The sequence below is a fragment of the Marmota marmota genome, unplaced genomic scaffold (assembly GCF_001458135.2).
Source record: "Marmota marmota marmota unplaced genomic scaffold, marMar, whole genome shotgun sequence".
NCBI classification, from domain to species: Eukaryota; Metazoa; Chordata; class Mammalia; order Rodentia; family Sciuridae; genus Marmota; species Marmota marmota.
In genome coordinates, this window is record NW_026000242.1 from 14,513,202 (window position 1) to 14,532,853 (window position 19,652).

The 19,652-nt window shown below is 38.2% G+C and overlaps 1 long non-coding RNA gene across 1 annotated transcript in view; it reads right to left on the bottom strand.

Moving 5' to 3' along the window:
• LOC125613906 overlaps positions 1–19,652 on the bottom strand; it is a 65,671-nt gene that overhangs the window by 25,310 nt on the left and 20,709 nt on the right. The window contains exon 3 of the long non-coding RNA XR_007344484.1: positions 697–808. This is a non-coding gene — a long non-coding RNA (uncharacterized LOC125613906). The remainder of the gene's footprint in view (positions 1–696; positions 809–19,652) is intronic.

Consider the following 19,652-nt stretch of genomic DNA (forward strand, 5'->3'; position numbering starts at 1 on the left):
GTGCAGTTAAAATCCAAGTGTGTGAGTTCGCATGCTGTGAAAGATTTTCAGTCAGATGGCAAAATGAGACTTCTAGTCAGTTCATATGACCTGAAATCATAGGTCTCACTCACCACTTGGTTCACTATGAGAAATGGTAGCACAGAATGACCTACTCATGTTTCTTGATCATTTGAATGTTTCTTTTGATACAAGTCTATTAATGTTATTTTTGAGGCTGAAGGTAGCAAGAGTGATAACTAGAGGCTGGGAAGGGTAGGGAAAGGAGAGATGGAGGTTGGATAACGGGTACCAAAACACAAAAGGCATAAGTTCTAGTGTTCCATAGCACATGGGGTGACTATAGTTCACAACCACCTATTATGTTTTGTAACTAACTAAAAGACCAACTAAAAGCTTGTTTTGTAACTAACTAAAAGCTTGAAGGTTCCACACATATAGCAATGTCAAGGAGATGGGAATGTTACCAATGCTGATTTTATCAGTACAAATCATGTGTATATATTGAAATAACACAGTATACCCCATAAATATGTATAATTACTATATGCTAATAAAAAATATTAATGTTTAAGGAGACAAGGATGTTAACTACCCTGATTTGATCAGAACATATTGCATACATGTAAAAATTACCACAATGTATCCCATGAATATGTACAAATAAAATAATAATTATAGAAAATAATATCATACCCTCTTTACTTGAAGTGATTGTTGTTAGTGGTAAGCTGGAAAAACTTTCAATTTCACGGGATTTGGCACAGGGCAAGACTTTGTCCAAGGCAGGTAGGAGCAAATATAAAACCTGAAATTAAAAACAAAAAAAACCATGCATCTGAATCAAGGAATCTGATTCTTACAAGATGTCTTCAACAAACTGCAAGATTATTCTGAGCCTCAATTCTTTAATCTGTCAGATGAAAATATTATTATTATTTCACAACGTTGCTGATAGAATTAAAAGATGCAACTGAAAAAACAGCAGTGTTTGGCACACGTTAAATAACTAGATAGATCTAAAGTCTAAATATGAACCTTGTTCATTTATATCCAAAATTGGGAAAAGATCCCACAACATGTGTTTCTTCTGCAAAATAATAATAATAATAATAATTTAAAAAAAAACAATAAATGGGATGGCATTTGCAAAAAGAGTTCTTTACAGAGTATTTGAAAGTGAATATGAAACATGGTCCTGAGTATTACAGAATCATTCCTGGAGGATAGTGTTAAACCCCAAAGCTTTCCCTGCTTCTGGCCATTCTCCAAGATATCTTCATTCCCCTGGCCATTATCAAGGCAATCAGACATTCAATCTCATTTCTGACAGCCGATACTGATTGATGAGCCTGGATGGATAACTGGCATCTCACTGGCAGAAACTGCAGTTTCCCCTCAGCCGCCTCAGAGAGCCAGCAAACCCCTGTCTTTATCCAACACTGACTCACTTCCAAAGTAATTTGCTGAGCAAAAGTAGCCTGTTTTCATACACTGCACTCAGCACGAGTTCACCTTTATAACCTTCAAATATTAAAACTCACCCCAAAGAAAATGATTCTGGGCACCTAATCAGAATGCCTGCTCTCTGTTCTGGGATGGGCTCATTCTTCTGAGCACACGTGTTTTTTCAAAAGACTTTGACCTCAAGAATAAATGGTTTCCATTATTTCCATTTCTTATTTCTCTTTTAAAAATAAAAAATAAACAATGGAATCTAAAAGGGAGTTCAAGAGAACAGTCCTAATATTTTCAACAAGAGTACATTTCGTAACAAAGGCATTTAAATCTTCCCTGTATATTTTTAAATGTCACTGCAAGAAAGGAAAAGGAAGACATACGTGTTTGTGTTTATTTCTATGATTTTAAAAATAAGGCAATGAGGTTTAAAAGTTAAAAGAAGAAAGTCTGGAAAGATATAAGAAAGAACTCCTGAGGGTGGGAGGGCAGATAACTGAAAGAGGCTCTCTGCCTTCTCTAGAAGCTTTTTAAAGCCTAGGAAGATTGACTCACATATTTATTAAATGTGTACTATGTGCCAGTCATGCTGATCAGTGAAACGGAGAATTCAGATGACACATAAGATGAGAAGCCTGCTTTCAATAAACCTGCAATCAAGTTGGGGATAGAAAACCTACTGTGCATGAAATTAAAAACAAATTAAGCAATTAAGAACAAATTTGGTATTAACTAAAAGTATAAATGGGAGGTTAGTAAGGAGAGAGCCCTCTGTGGACTAGATTAGCTTAAGGAAGATTTATTGAGCTTGCCTTCAGAGATGAGGCGTTCAGTAGGGGGAAGAGAAGAAGTACAGCTGCAGCTGGGGAAAACGATGTGTGCAAATGTCCAGACAAGACACTGATGAGATCGCTTTGTCAGTAGCAGAGGGCATATTTGGGTGGGGAACAATAATACGTCCTACTTGATAGGTGTCAAATTCAGATGTACTATAAAAACCACACTGAATGTTCTAAACAACAACCACAAAATTCAGAATCAATTTTTCAGTTCTTGAGAAATGAATATGAACATGCAATTTTAAAATAATGAACAGAAGTTCCGCAAGCATCCCTGGGCTTATATGTATACTGCAAGGAAACGGAAGAGAAACTGTAGTTGGAGATAGAAGCAAGAAGGCTCATAGTGATAATTAAAATGTGTCATGGGAGGGTCAGTAAAAAATGTATTTGGAAGATTTTTAAGAGAAAAATAATCAAATTTGCAGAGTTACAGAGAAAGGTGGAAAGGAAATAGCAAAGGGCTTTTGAACTTCTGACAATCCAAGACTGGTTGGAGAAGAATGGCTGGTCTCAACAACAGATTCGATATTCAGGTGGTAAAGGACAGGAAGATGTAAAGCATGGCTTTTAGTTTTCAGGCTCGAGGGACTGAATGAATGGATGATGAGATGAGGACCAGGATTGATAGGTGAATTGATCAGGATTGATGGTAAATCTGACAGAGTGAATTTGAAGTGTCTTTGAAACACCTAAGTGGAACTGTCAACTAGGTTGTTAGAAATGAAGCCTAATCTGGAGACGACAAGTTAGGACAGTGAAGTGATTCCCAACCAGCAGTGACTCCCCCTGCCACCTCATTTCCCCCAAAAGGACAACTGACAATGTTTGGAGACATTTGGTAGTCACAACTGGAAGAAAACAGATTGCTTCTTGGATCTAGTAGGTAAAGGCCACGTATGTCACAAAAGTACAATTCATAAGATAAGCCCCCCAACAACAAAGAATTATCCTGCTCCAGATGTCAATAGTGTCAAAGTAGAGAAACTCTGGGCAGGAGACATCCATTTGGGAGATATCCGATGTGCATAGAAACTAACGCTGTAGTATAATGAGACTACAGAATGAGAGAAAACTTAGGCTGGAGCCTTAAAAATTTTTGTATGGCCATATGGAGGAGGATGAGCCTGCAAAGAAGACCTATAATAAGGAGAGATCAGAGAAATAAACGGAAAAGCAGTAGGTGTGGGGGGGGGGTCGCAGCACATGTTAAGAAGTGTTTCTGAAGAAGGGAGATGTTCAGCAGTACAAAGACTAAATATACCCATTGGACTTAGAAAGATGGAGGTAGCTAGTGAGCGGAGCAAAAGCAGTTTCTTTGACATACTAGGGATGAAAGCTAAATTTAAGTAAATGAAGAAAATAAAAATCCTCTGAACTATGATGAGAAGGGAAGGCTAGAGAGCAGGAGAAAGTAAGTTTGTTTGTGTTGACACTACTGCTTTTAAGATGAGGGAGTTCTGCCTTAAAGGGGGGAAGGGGGAGGGGATCCAGTTTGAAATAACAGTTTTGAATATATAGCAGAGAGCAGAGTTGTCAAGATTGGGTAATAGAACATTAATGGGCCACAAAACCAATGTAGTGGATTGGAAATATCATTTTTAAAAACATGAAATTGGACAGAATAGAAAATCATAGAGAGTATCACATAAAGTAAAATATTTCATGAAATTATTATTTCAGGGGTGTGTGTGTGTGTGTGTGTGTGTGTGTTTAGTTTATACTTTTAGCAACTAAATGAACACAGATAATGAAGACAAAGTACTCTCCGGTACTTTGGGAACAGACTTGGAAAATAGTGATGTCATAATGGAAATATAAAAATAAGGAAATAATAGGGGACAAGGTAGAAAACTAGGATGAGTGTAAGACAAAAGCACAACATTCAGATTAAGATATCCCGTATACGGTGACCCAGCCCCTAGAAGGCTGGGATATGTGACCTTCCCAGATGCTCCTGTAGCCCACTGTTCTTTCACAGTAACTGTATTGCAGCTGTCCACTTCTTGTCCATCTTCCTTCTCAAACAGTGTGCACTGTGAGATGAGGAGATGGTATTATATCCTCCTGTTGAGCATGATGACTAGCACATAGTGAGTGTTCATCAAAGGCTGATGTAGTGAAAAACTTAAAGAGGTAACACTGAAATTACAGAATCCCAAAGTGAATGGTTTTAAGCTATTTGTAAAATGATTTCAGACCCTCTCAAAGACAAATTGTGACCAGCCACATACTTGATTCCAGAAAGCAATTACCTTCTGAAATCTGGGTATGCATTCTATATCAGACAGTTTTATTGGCAACAATGGGAACCAACTCTGGCTGACATAAGCAGAAAACAAATTTATTGAGTACTGGGTAGTTCATAATTGCCAGGAAATCCAGGCTTGGAAAATATTCAAGAACAAGGAAAGCTAATGCATTAACCTGGAACACAGCCAAAATACCCATACTATGAAAATAGATCATTCAGGACAATGTCACCTCTAAACCTAGAGACCCCCAGGTAAAACACCACTACCATAAGCAGTAGTCAGTGAATAAAGTTACTGCATTACTACGACCGCTGCCTCTGAGAACTGGTATTGTTACCTCTCAGACTCTTCCATCCCAGATTTTTAGTGCTCCTCGCTTCTGAATCAAGATTCAAGGCAATTGCATCTGATTGGTGGAGCCTAATGAACCTATGTCTAATTGCAAGAGGGACAGGAAACTGAATATCTATACATCTTGCATTTTAAACTTTTATTGAAGAAGACACTATAATGCATTTCCAAGCAAAAGAAGATTCTGGTCTGTCAACAGTTAGTAATAAATATCTACTACATCATGGACAATATATAATCCCCTAAATTCCATAGTTGCTGCCAGTCGCCAGCATCTAGTGCTGCCTTGAACTGAGCTGAGTGCAATGGAAAGTTTTAGCTGCCAAGATGCAATGCACTCAACATTGTGTACTTGGTGTTATACCTGAAGAGGTTTACTCTTGAATGATGCACGGATGCTAGATCACCCTTTAATGACAGGCGAATGTCACCCTTTAATAGAAATCACTGACCCTGAGATTTATGTCTTCTTATGTTTCAAATGGTACTGCCATCATTTCAGCTTCTTGGTAGATGATTCTGTCCCCTTAGTTTAAATGGTGCCAATCACTTCTGTAATTGCCTTGAAGTCCATGTGTATGGCTATTTGTAGTGACCTTCATGTAAATGTTCTGTCTCTCTGGCGTTCATCTGAGATGATCCTGCCCCATACCAGCCCGGGTTTCATCTCTGCCAGACAGCACACTTTTTACCTGTCTCCTGCCTGCACACTCCACTAAGCATGCCTATTAATTTCTTATAGGATAAAGGTGGATTTCTGCCACCGAGACATACAGCCATTTACTTTCCCTAATCCACCTTTATGAAATCCACATGAAGAAGACAGTGTCTGCTTTGCATCCCTTATGGAAAGTTCATGTGATATTTTTATACAAACTTTTTGGGAGTTAACATCTCAAATACTTGATATGCCAGAAGTTGAGGACCTCCTTTAAATTTTCTTCGGTAAAAATAGATACTTTAATCATTAATTTACCTAAATAGTATTATATAACAGATCTCTTTCTATTTTCACTCAGTATTTGATTCTTTTTTAAAATTTTGTTATAATTAGTTATAGGTGACAGTAGAGTGCACTTCGATACATCATATATAATGGAGTTTAATTTCTCCTTCTTCTGGTCATACATGATGTAGAATCACACTGGTTGTGCAGTTATATAGGCACATAGGGTAATAATTCATATTCATTCTACTATTCTTCCTATCCCCATGCCCTCTGCCCTGCCTTCACTCCCTTTGGCCTAATTCAAAGTACCTCTATTCTCCCCTAGGCTCCCCTCCTCTATTGTGAATTAGCATCCACATATCAGAGAAAATATTCAGCCTTTGGGTTTTGGGGGGGATTGGCTTATTTCACTTAGCATGATAGTGTCTAGTTCCATCCATTTATTGGCAAATGCCATCATTTAATTCTTCTTTAAGGCTGAGTAATATTCCATTATATTTATATGCCACATTTTCTTTATCCATTAATCTGATGAAGGGCACCTAGGTTGGTTCCATAGTTTAGCTGTTGTGAGTTAAGCTGCTATAAACATTGATGTGACTGCATCACTGTAATATGCTGGTGATAATTCCTTTGGGTATCAACTGAGGAGTGGGATAGCTAGGTCAAATGATGGTTCTGTTCAAGTTTTCTAAGGAATCTCTATTCTGCTTTCCATAATGGTTGCTCCAATTTAGAGTCCCACCAAGCAATGTATGAGTGTATCTTTTCCCCCACATCCTCACCAATATTTATTGTTGCTTTTATTCTTGATAATTGCCATTCTGAGTGGAATGAGATAGAATCTTAGGAGCAGTTTTGATTCGCATTTCTCTAATACCTAGAAATGTTGAACATTTTTCATATATTTGTTGACTGATCAGATCTCTTCTTCTGTGAAGTATCTTTTCAGTTCCTTTGCCCATTTATTGATTGGGTTATTTGGTTTTTTGGTATTAAGTTTTTTTAGTTCTTTATGTATCCTGTAGATCAATGCTCTATCTGAGGTGCATTTGGTAAAGATTTTCTCCCATTCTGTAGTCTTAGAGACCCTGTGCCTAATAGAAGAAAAAGTAGGCCCAAATTCTTCACCATGTCAGCTTAGGACCTGACTTCCTTAACAAGACTCCTAAAGTGCAAAAAGTGAAATCAAGAATCAATAAACGGAATGGATTCAAACTAAAAAGCTTCTTCTCAGCAAAGGAAACAATTAATATTTGATTAAGGTTCATCTCTGTTCCTCTGGGTGCTTCTTGCTCTTAACTGCTGCAGAATAGTCCATAGAAAGCTTGGACCACAGAGCTGTGCCCACTACTCACTACCAGAGATGCAGAATCTCCTCAGCTATGTTCTTCTGTGCACTCACATGAGGGATATTATCCTAGGAATGGGATTGCTGGGCCAGGGGGCAGAGGCAGACTGGACTTCAGTAAGGTCTGCCAGCTAGCTTCACAAAATGCTGGTGCCAGTCCTGTCAGTCACAAATAGGGTCCTGCTCCCTACATCTTTTCTAACATTTAATGTTATTCAATTTACACCCAGAGTTAGAAGAAAATGAAGTGGATGTTTTAATTCTCACATCTCTGATTATTAGCAAGTTTGAGCCATTGTATCTATTTTTAAAACATTCAGGTTTCTTTGGTTGTCCATTCACTGCTGTAGTTCCTGTCTTTTTCTAGAATAGAGAAACTCCTTGTGTGTTTTAGATATAAATTGCTTTTTGATTCTAGACATCACAAACTTGCTTCCCAGTCTGTCAACTCTGTTAATTCTCTCATGGTACCCTTCCTTGAACAGAAATCCTTTTGTGTCGATGTAATCTGTTAATTTTTGCCTAATGGTATGTAGTTCCCCAATCTAATTTCTGTTCAAATAAAAGACATATAGTTGTTGTTGTTGGTTAAGTTAGATTGGTAAAATCCAGCCTAATAATTTTCTTCAGAACTAAAGGCGTTCTGATTCCACATTTATTCATCCCTCAGAATTAAGGTGGAGGTAAAAGAAGGGAAAGGGGAAGAAAATCAAATTTGACTAGAAATCATAGATTTTCTATTTATTCCTCATGTGCACTGGAGCAAGGAACATACATTCTCTGGGACTGAGTACTCGCATGTGGAAAGTATGGAGAAAAAGTGCGAGAAAATTCTGGGCCTGTAGTATTTGTCCCATAACTGCTCATCCTTTCTCTCCTTCCCCATTACCTAGCTATGCATAAATGTCAGGGCCAATTATTCCTGGGCCAATTGTTCTTTTGTTTGGTGCAATTCCAAATGCTGCTAAACAATTGCCTCCAATTGCCCTTAAAGAAGCCTCCCTGCGCTTAATCCCACTGGAATTAGATTAAATAAACATAAAACTCTCTGGCTATTTGTTTATGTATGGGAGAATAATTGTTATTGGTTCTTTTTAGTTATACATGACAGTAGATCCATTTTGATAAATTATACATACATAGAATATAACTTATTCAAATTATTGCCCCAGTCTTGTGGATATACATGATAGTGGGATTCACTGTGGCATATTCATATATGTACATAGGAAAGTTATGTCAGATTCTTCCCACTGTCTTTCCTATTTCTATCCTCCCCCTCCCTTCTCTTCATTCTCCTTTGTCTAATCCTCTGAACTTATGTTCTTCCTTCACCCCTTATTGTGGGTTATCTTTCATATATCAGAGAAAACATCCACTTTTGGGGGGCTTTTGGCACCAATTTACTAGCAAATGTCATAGTCATTCTTCTTTATGGCTGAGTAATATTCCATTGTGTATATATACCACAATTTTTTAATCATCTGTTGATAGGTTTTCAGGTTGGCCCATAGCTTAGCTATTGTGAACTGTTCTGTTATAAACATTAATGTAGCTATATTACTGTAGTATGCTGATTTTAAATCCTTTGGATATATACCAAGGAGTGGGCTAACTGGGTCAAATGGGGTTTTATTCCTATTTTTTTTTGAGCAATTGGAGATGTATTTTTTTTACTGCCTACTATGTGCCTGTTTCTGAATTATAAAGATAAATCAGAAGAGAGGAATTAACAACAAAGCAAGATCACCACATTATATTCTAACAAATTATGTCCACCTCAGCCTGGGGGAGGAGGAGTGTTCATGAGGGCCAATTGGCTTCTCTCTGTTTTCAACATAAGCTCAAGGAGTACTTGATTTAAATGAATATTTTGGGAAAGAGAGAGAAGAATGTCACTTATTCCAAGGAAAAACAAGTATTACTAAAATGTATTTTATTTTTTTAATAATAAATTTCAAGCTCAAATATCACAGGACAATAGGACAGTCCAGCTGAATAAAGCCAGGATTCCCAGTCACTTGGTCACTGAGGGCTCCAGGTCTTTCCAGTGCAATCAACACCAAATAACCAACATTGCAACTCCCCTGTATCAAGAAAAAGTTCTAGGCAACAGCTTCACACCAACTGAAACAGGAGTACAGAGAAACATGGAGAGACAGCATGGGTGTGTAAAGGGCACTATGCAACTTGTGCAACTGCCCCAAAGTGAAGAGTAACATATGCTGAGAGAAGCAGGAAACCTCAAAGGGTGTTGCTAGTACTCCTCCGACAAGCTGCTGCTTCTGGTTCTATGATTTGGCTAAACATGGTGACTTGCCACTTTAACATATACAGTGAAAGATGGTTATATGCAAGATTTATTCTTAAATGAATATTTTACCAATAAATGATTACCAATTCATTTTTTTTCTCTCACATTCAAGAAAATGTAACAAAAACATGAAAATGAAAACAATGTTCAAAAATGGATCCCAAATGTTGGTTCTTTATTGATGAAGAAAAAGATTTTGATTCATATTTTGAATTAGCATGCCACCAGATTATCACAAGTAGTTATGAAAATTTTAGTAAAACTAGTTTAAAAACTATGGATCTACCTCATGTTCACCAGACCTACTGGCTAAAGCCAACCCAGCTCAGTCTCTCACTTATTTGTATAACTAGTGGCCATTTGTTGATCTTGTACAATAAGCTAGATGTTTCCATAAAATATGGCACATCTTCCCTAAAAAAACTCAAAAAGATAGTGTTACTATTTTGCAGATGAGAAACCCAAGGCTCAGAAAGGTCATTTCCCTAGTTCTTCGACACAGTAAATAATAAAGCCAAGATTTATAATTAGGAGTGCACATTCAGAATCCAGAATCTCAGACTTCTCTCTTGAAAGCTATCTCATTTTCCAACAATCAAAGTAAGGTAGATGAGGATCTTGGTCAAAGCCAAACTCCCCCAAAACACACTAGACCTTTGCTGACTTAGAAGATGCCCCCATTATCAACTTGAAACACTCAGAAGTTATCAAGAATGTGGGAGGGGAGGGGAAGGGAGGATAGGAAGGGCAGCAGAATAAAATATACATTATTATTGCTGTATGTATATACGTGACTGTATAACCAATGTGATTCTGCAACCTGTACACTCAGAAAAATGAGAAATTATACCCCATTTGATTCAAATGTATGATATGTCAAGATCATTGTACTGTCATGTTTAACTAATAAAAAAAATAAAAAAAGAAATCATCAAGAATAATCTCCAGAAAATTACTTACCATCCATAGTCACATTAGCACAGAATTATCATTTGAGATCACTCCCACAGAAGGCTCTAAATCAGAGGAAGAAGTTATCAAAGGGAGGGAAAAGAAAGGCTGGACAGAGGAGGTGATTCATATAAGATGTGGAAATCAAGGCCACAGAGATGGATTTTTAAAAAAAGACACTTTTTGTACTGTCTACAGGAGGTTGGAAGAGGGAAGGAGAGTGAGCCCACTTACCATCTTCCAGAGCATGGAAACTTTGTGGTGTCTTTTCTAACCTTTATAACAGACGTCATCTCCATTTTCTTAGAAGAGGAATATGTGAGAGGTTGAGTATTTTTTCTGTACTCACACTGCTGGAAAATATGGAAGAACTTGCTTCTGATGTCCAGCCTACCTTCACCCGCTTCAATCACTTTCTTCACCATTCCATGAGTATAGAAGATCCCTGAGTGCTCTTCCCTAAGCATGAAGCCAACGAGCCCTCTGGGTCCCAGCGTTCTGAAAAGTATTGTTTCCCCATTGACTATAGTATGAAGTCCTTGACCTTAAAAAATATATATCTCTAAATACTCTTATCATGTTTGGGAGCAGACACTAATTGGAAAAGTGGATGCTTGTAGAAAACTAATTGGCATTCCCTTGACAAAATGCAATGGATTTAAGCATTGACCAGTGTTACTTCTTAACGGGGTGGAAAGTATTAAGATGATTGCAGTGGACACATTGTTCCTGGGCTGAAGTAGATACAACTTGGCTTCTCACCCATCTCAGGAGACTATGTAGTAAAAATTAGAAGAGTAAGATTTGCCAGTGATTCCCTAAAAATTAAAGGCTTGGATGACTGGTACCAAAGGTAGCCTTTGCCTTTCTCCACTCTCTCAGGTCTTCCCCCATGTTTGGTTCATGCACCTCCAATCAGAGATATGAAAAGGGCATCTGTATCTACAGGGGTCGGAACCAGGCCAAGAGTAAGGACCCCATAGATTAGGTTTAGTAGGGTCTCCAAGAGGGTGAACTGAGTTTAATGGAATAAGTTCACTCTTGTCCACACCCTGCAAGTGCCACCATACTGCTCCATGAGCCTTGCCATCAGGGCTTCCCCTGTGCTCCTGAATCTGCATCAGCAGCTGTTCAGTCTATCGCCTGGGTCAGGCCCAAAACTCTACATTTTAACAGTCTTCCCAATGGATCTTAAAGAGAAAATCCAATTTGAGAATCACTAAGCTAATGATTGGGATTGATCAGGTAGGTACAGGACAGCAATGGCCTCGGATGAAAAGATTCTCTTACAAACTAACACTGAAGAATCTAAATAGTCAGGTCAGTATGTCCTACAAAGTCACCATGGACACTGAATTAACAAATGCTGAGCTGTGCCTCCTAGGGGTAGTATCAGGTCAGGTTCCTGTGAGCCTCTGCTTATAATATTTTCATCAAGCAATAAATACATAACCTTGTTTGGCATGTGTTTCCTTTGAAGACTCCTAAATGAATACATATTGTTGGTACATTAACACTGAGTGTATGGACATCAACTCTATGACTCATGCCTGAACAAAGCTTCTCTAACACACACATTTTATCTAAAAGGCACATCGCATCCTTCATGCACTTAGGAGCTCTAGACAGCACTTCAGCACCAAACACAAAGTAATTTTCAACAGCAAAATTACCAATGAAAAGAACAAAATATGAAGAAAGTGGCAAAAGGCAACTTGTTTATGATGTAAAAACTGAAACAAAAATGCAAGAATTGCCTTGTTCTACTTCTACTCAGAACATGCATGTTGGCTGACTCGAATTTTTCATAGACCTCTGTGTATTTTCAAATAAGTTTAGAAATACTGTGAGTATTGATTTGAGGGTTACAAATAAATTGTAGGTGGTAGGAGAATTTGCAAACAGAGTGCACAAATAATGAGGATTGATTAAACATAGACATGTAGATAACTTATAGAATACTTTTCATAATTTATAAAATACTTTTTACAAGCATCACCTCATTATCTTACTTGAGCCCACAATAACTCTGCAACTTAAATAGGACATGTGCTACTTTGATTCCCAACACTCAAATGAGAGATTAGAGGCCAAGAGAGCTGGGACAGAAGCCCAGGTCTTTCAGTTCCAAGGCCCTTGCCTTTTTCCACTGTACAACAAGAGAAAGACAACTCTGTGAACATTCCGGCAGATGCCAGAACTATTCAGCCAAGTGAAGAGGTCTCAGAGAAGTAGGGTGCAGTGGTAAGCTGGCAAAGCATGCTTACATTGGAGGAGCAGGCCCAGCCGTAGACACAGAGTGGGGCTTAATAACTTTTGGCATGAGCTGCAGACCAGGGCTATTTATATGCACTGAGGTTTGCTTTGATGTATTTCAGTCAGAAGGCAGCATTAACTGGAGCCCACGGTGCACTTTATTAGGTAATGAGGCAGAGTGAAAAGAAAAAGCAAAGATTAGAGACAAGTGGGAAGAACATAGCACAAAGCAGGTAATCCAGTAAATAGAATTTGAGTTGAAGAACTAGAGAGATGGAGAGGGTACATCTTGAGATGCTATTTCAAAAAAAAAAAAGAAAGAAAGAAAGAAAGATTTAGCATTTAAAACAGGAAGAAGATTATTTCATGCATTTAGAACAATTTGGGCAATTGTTCTGAGATATTAACAGTCATGAGGTCTAGTCACAGCTGTCATTTCCTAGCTATGACCTGCAGAAGCTGATGGTACCTTTCTCGGACTCAGCTGACTGATCTATAAATGGAGATTCAATTTAATTCAGGTCTATATATGAAAGGGAGGGCAAGTCATGCCCACAGAAGAGCCAGAACAAAAGCTCAAAAAGTCTGAAGGCTTGCTGTGAGCTTGGGGAACTATGCCCTGTTTCTCATTGCTGAAGAATTCGGAGTTGACAAGCCTGGAAGAACTGGAGTGGACAATGTCTAGTGGCAATCATTCAGGTAGGTGCCTCACGGAAATGTTGTGAGGAGACAGTAAAATGAGGTATGTGAAAGCAGACTGTAAACTGTAGAACAAACAAATATAACACAGTATATTTTTATTATGAAAACAGCAAATGTTGGAGGGCAAAGTAAAGTGGGAAGATAGCAACACGAGAAGGCAAGTTTTTTCTAAATGAAGGATGTGCTAGAAAGTAATGAGATCACACTTGCAATGTAAGGCCACTCAACTGGAAAGCTTTGAAGGCAACAGACACGTTTGACATTTGATCTGAAAAGTCAGTAGATGCTTCTGGAGGTTGAGATGAATGGCATGGGATAAATAATGGGCAGTTCTGGACTTCTCGGGGTAGGGAAAGAGTTAGAATCCAGCAAAGAGTTCTAGGAACCCAGATATGACTTGCTACATTTCTCCCAGGATGGGAAATATGAATTTTTTAAAGTCCTGAATTCCAATAATGGTGAGCCCTGTGACAAGAAGAAAAAGTGAGGACCTTGAAGAAAGAATCTTGAAGTTGGAAGGGACTCTCCAGAGACAGCACAACACAGTGGATAGAAGTACAAGATAGGGAGCCCAGCTGTCCAGTACTAGACCTCTGCCCCATCACTTTCAGCTGCATGGGAGAGTTGTTTAACCTCTCTGTGCCTCAAATCCTCATCTATAAAACAGGAATAATGCAATCTACTTCTCAGAGTTGTTATAAAGATTAAATAAATATAAATTACAGTGCTCAAAGTGCTGTCTGTTGGGTATTTAATAAATGTTAGAATTTATCAATTCTACCTCCTACTTTAAAAATGGGAACACTGAGGTCTGAAGAAATTGAATTGCCAACAGCTTAGTACTTTTTAGATCTGCATATTAACAGCAAAATCATTGTTCCTTCTCTAAGAGGCCCACAAGCCAGCAGCATTAGCTTCTATACTGATATTGAAAAGGAACCAAGAAAGATTTGAATTGACAAGACTAGACTTCAGGGAGACAGAAGGTCAAAGAGTGACTTAATCTAAGCTTGGAAGGCAGAACCTTATGATTCAAAGTCTGCAAAACACTCTCAAAAAGCTGGGGGGCGAGGAGGGTGTTGCAGAGTGGGCATTGCTCACCATCGAAATATCCACCAGGAAAGAGCAGAGTTGGAGAAGGCGGAGTGGCAGATGGGGAGGTGTGGAGAGTTACCTTAGGAAAGGAAAACAAAAGCCATCTATTCGTTTTTGTCACATTGTGGATTCTAAGCTGGAGTGGCTGGCTCCTTTGGAGGGAGCTCTCTTTTTCTCTCCCCTCCCCAGCACCATTCTTGGCGTTGCATTTTTATCTTCTAGCAGATGGCTGCAGCTGCTGTGGTGGCATCTGTTGCTGCTCTTTCACCTTCCAGCTTTGGCAGGAGCAGTTGGCAAGAAAATCTTGCAAGGTCTGTGAGCACCCAGTAGTATCACTATCTGTCAAACTTGCAAAAAACAGAAAAAAATGAAAAAACTATTTCAACCAGAGGAAGGGCTGGTGCTACTGGCTATGATCCCTGGGGCCTATTTGACCCGAGATTCTGCTTCAGGCTGACTCCTCTCATGGGATCTGAGATGGAAGGAGGAGTTTGGGTGTGTGCTCATTTCACTCATCCCATCTTTAGGAGCAATGACTCTTCTGAGAGGCAAATAAAGAGGTTCCATTGCAAAGAGCAGTGAGTGCTACAGATAGAAAAACACTGGAAAACCAGAGGAGCAATTTGAAGGAATGAAGGTATCCTGTTAACCTCTGCCCTCTCCAGCCACACTCTGCAGGATGATCCTCTGTAGGACTAAGCCAGTCCTCACCATGTCTAGCAAGATATTCAGAACCCTACCCACCTGCTGTGTTCACTCCATCTTGGGAGAAGACGTTTGCTGTGGTTTTCTGATTTGCACTTCTGTCCCCAGTACAAGTAAAATTGTGTCTTAAAGCCCAGTTTGTTGGTCTGAGCTCTGAGTTGAGGTTTAGGTCTTGTCGGAGACTTTCCTCTGCAGTCTGTCTTCCCAACCAGAGAGACCACCCAGAATGAGGGTTTATCTGCCTCCTTGAGGATGTCATTTATCCCTACATACAGGCTCTTTCTGCCATGCCCCACATCAAATGCCAGAAATACTGGACGCCCAGACACATGCTTGAGTTGATCCTGAGTTGACCCTGCCCTCTGAGATGTGTGATTTGAAAGGAAGGTCTCCCCCACCACTTCACCACCTCCATCAAATTACTGCAGGAGGAACCTGTGAACCGTTAAATTACTCTCTCCGCCCTCAGTGGAAAATTGGAGGAGACTCAGCAGTCAGGAGTGGAAGGCCAAGTCTGAATGAGAGGCCAGGATTTTCCCAGTGACTGACCATTTGTAAAGACTGACAAGCCATGAGAGAAATGATATGATAAATTTTGAAGAAAATCACTTTTGATGAAAATACATAAAGGAAATAGAAAACACCATATTTAGTTCAAGTTATTCAAAATTCATTGACTGTCCAACTCGGGCACTTTGCTACATATTAGCACCCAGAAGAGGTGTAGAACAATATGGTACCCAAAAACAGGGAATCTCAGTTAGGAGGCACAAGGAAAGATAACCAAAATAGAGCTAAATCCACAGACAGAGGATATAGCACTGGAGGGAAATTGACAATCAGATAATGTAAAGAACAAGAACAGAGAGCCATACTCTGATTGAAGTACTGACATGAGCATATGTGTTCCCCCTCCCTTTCACCAAGGGTTCTGTTGTAGTGACAAAAATAAGTAGACAATTTTTTAAAGGACACAACCCTAATAACACTAGAAAACAATAAGGAAAGCAGCCAACAGACTAAAAATGTTAAAAAATCAATTTTATCTGGAAATTGCTGGCATCAGAGAAGCCATCGCAGAGAAAACTTAGGTCCAACGCATCAGAGAATAGTACGATTCCTCACAGAGGTGTGCGGCAGAAGCCCAAGCTCCAAGCAAGGTAATACAAGAGTCAGAGAGGCTGATTGACCATCAGGCTAATTAGTTTAAGAATTGCATTGGAACAGCTGGGTCTGTTAGATGCCTAGCGCCACCACACACACACACAGAACGCTGGCAGAACCGCTTTGGGCCCAGGCTCAAGCTCAGATCAGGATTCTGTAAAGAAAAGCAGGGCCCCTCTAGGAAGATTTCCCACGATAGGTTTGGAGTCTTAAGAGAGGAGAGAGCCTATCCTTTTCTACCTTAAAATATCATTTAGGGCCTCTGTATTAACAGTGAAAGAAACAAAAGAAAGGGAAGAAAAGGGGAAGAGAAAAGGGGAGAATAATGACTAACACACACTGAGCTCCTGCTATGTGCTTCGCACTGTTCTGAGCACAGTCTATTAACTCATTTGACCCCACACACTCTGTGAGAGAGCTGCTATTACTGTCCCCCTTATGCAAACAAGGGAACTGAGCAACACACAAAAAAAGGGTAAGTTGACTTCTAAGATTACAAATATTAAAAAATGGAGAAGTTAAGATACAAACCAAGATGCTCTAACTACAAAGTAATAACACTCTTTATTCCTAGAGAAAACTCCCTTCCGTCTTCTAAAAATGTAGGTAGTAAGAACAGAACATCTCTTCTCATTATTTTATTTTTTATTGGGATATGTTTGAGGATTCATGAGTGGATCTAGGACCTAGGGATTAGACAACAGACCCTGTGCCCACTAGAAGAAAATGTAGACCCAACTCTCCACCATGTCCTGAGGAACAAAATTCCTTAGCAAGACTCCTAAAGTGCAAGAAATAAAATCAAGAATCAATAAATGGGATGGTGTCAAACTAAAAAGCTTCTTCATAGCAAAGGAAACAATCAAGAACATGAAGAGAGAGCCTACAGAATGGGAGAACATTTTTGCCACATGCACCTCAGATAGAGCATTAATCTCCAGGATATACAAAGAGCTCAAAAAACTTAACACACATACACACACACACACAAAAAAAAATAGCCCAATCAATAAATGGGCAAAGGAACTGAACAATAATTCACAGAAGAAATATAATTGGTCAACAAATACATGAAAAAATCTAGCAATTAGAGAAATGCAAATCAAAACTACTCTAAGATTTCATCTCAGTCTAGTCAGAATACAAGTACCAATAAATGTTGGGGATGATGTAGGGGAAAGGTACACTCATACATTGCTGGTGGGACTGCAAATTGGTACAACCATTATGGAAAGCAGGATCAGATTCCGAAGAAAACTTGGGATGGAACCACCATTAGACCCAGATATCCCACTCCTTAGTTTATACCCATAGGACTTAAAATTAACATACTATAGTGATACAGCCACATCAATGTTTATAGCAGCTCAATTCACAATAGCTAAACTATGGAACCAACCTAGGTGCCCTTCAACAAACAGATGAATGGTTAAAAAAATGTGGTATATATACACAATGAAATATTAATCAGCCATAAAGAAGACTGAAATGATGGAATTTGCCAGTAAATAGATGGAACTGGAGACTATCATACTAAAATACTAAAATAAGACTATCATTCTAAAATAAGTCAGTCCCCGCAAAACCAAATGGCCAAATATTCTGCTATGCAGATCCTAACATACAATGGGGTCTGGGGTGGAGAATAGAAGATCATTGGATTAGAGAATGGGGAATGAAGGGAAGGGAGGGGGACTGGATTAGGAAAGACAGTAGAATGGATCGGACTTAACTTTCATATGTTCATATATAAATACACGAACATGATATGTAACTCCACATCATGTACAACCACAAGAATGGGATCCTAATTAGGATAAGTTATACTCCATGTATGTATAATATGTCAAAATACACTCTACTGTCATGTATATCGAAAAGAAGTATTTTTTTTAAAGGTAAGCACATTGTATGCCTTCTGCGTTGTATTAAGAACATAACAACATTCTTTATAAAATGTTGAGCCTGAATGTAATCAGACCTCTAATAAGTTACCAACACGTAGAAAGTACAGGTATCAAAGGAATATGATAAACGATACCTCAAGGGTACAAAATCTGGAACATAGGGAACTCTACAGGACAATGAACCCAGTTACTTTTACAAATATTTGCAAGAACAAGGAGAAGGGAGATATAGAGATTTTAAAAGACTCAAAAGAAAAAATACAAATAAAAAGTTTGGTTCTTGTTGGAAGGTGATTCTAATAATCTATTAATCATAACAATTATCACACATAAATTGTAATCTACAACAATTGCAATATACTGTGGTTATATTTTTAAAAGTTCTTTTAGATGTATTTATTTAAGTATTTATGGATAAAAGGACATATCAGAAATTTACTTGAAAAGAACCCTGTGGGATATGTAGTTAACATCCAATTAATCCAGCAAAACTTATTTAAGATTACTCTTTGTTTACTATTTTTCAATTCCATCTTCATATAAATCAGATAAGCTGTATCTGCATTATGATGTTTTTGGACACTGTCTTATTTCATTGATGACTTTGTCTTTTCTTTATGCCAATATAATGATATATTAACTATGGGGAAGATTTAATAAGTCTTGATACCTAATGAAAAAAATTGTCTCACCTGATTCTTCCACAATGTTGTGGTTATCTTTGGATCTTTGCAATCCCATATAAATTTTAAAATCGGCTTTTAAATTCCCACCCAAAAATCTATTAGGATTTACAATTACTACTATTTACTTATTTCTATTTCCTTTGGATTTAATTTTTTGTTCTTTTTTCTAACTCCTTGACATGGTACTTATCAGTTATTGAGGTTTCTAGGTTACTGGGTTGATTATTTTAATTATATAATCTTTTCTCTATTAACAGTTACTTGCTTTTATTACTTTTGGGGACCACTCAAAGAATTAAATTATGCCATTTTATCAAGACTTAATCTTTCATAGTTAATTGGCATTTTTGCCCTCTTTCTGAACACGCCAAACACCTTAGAAAAGTTTACACACTCTTTCAACTTACACTATAGATTTTGAGTATTTTTATTGTGTTCATTTTTAAACTTATAAGATAATGTTATTGTATTATTATTCATTTTCATTTACCTCACCCTCACTCTTTTTGTTCTTTTCAATTCTGCTTGCATTTCCTCAATCTAAAATCCTAAAAAATTCTGTTTTATCATTTCCTTTAATAAGACACTAGAAATGATAGAGTATTTTAGTTGTTCTTTGCTTGGAAATGTTTTCACCTTCATTCTGGAAGTATATTTTATATATATATA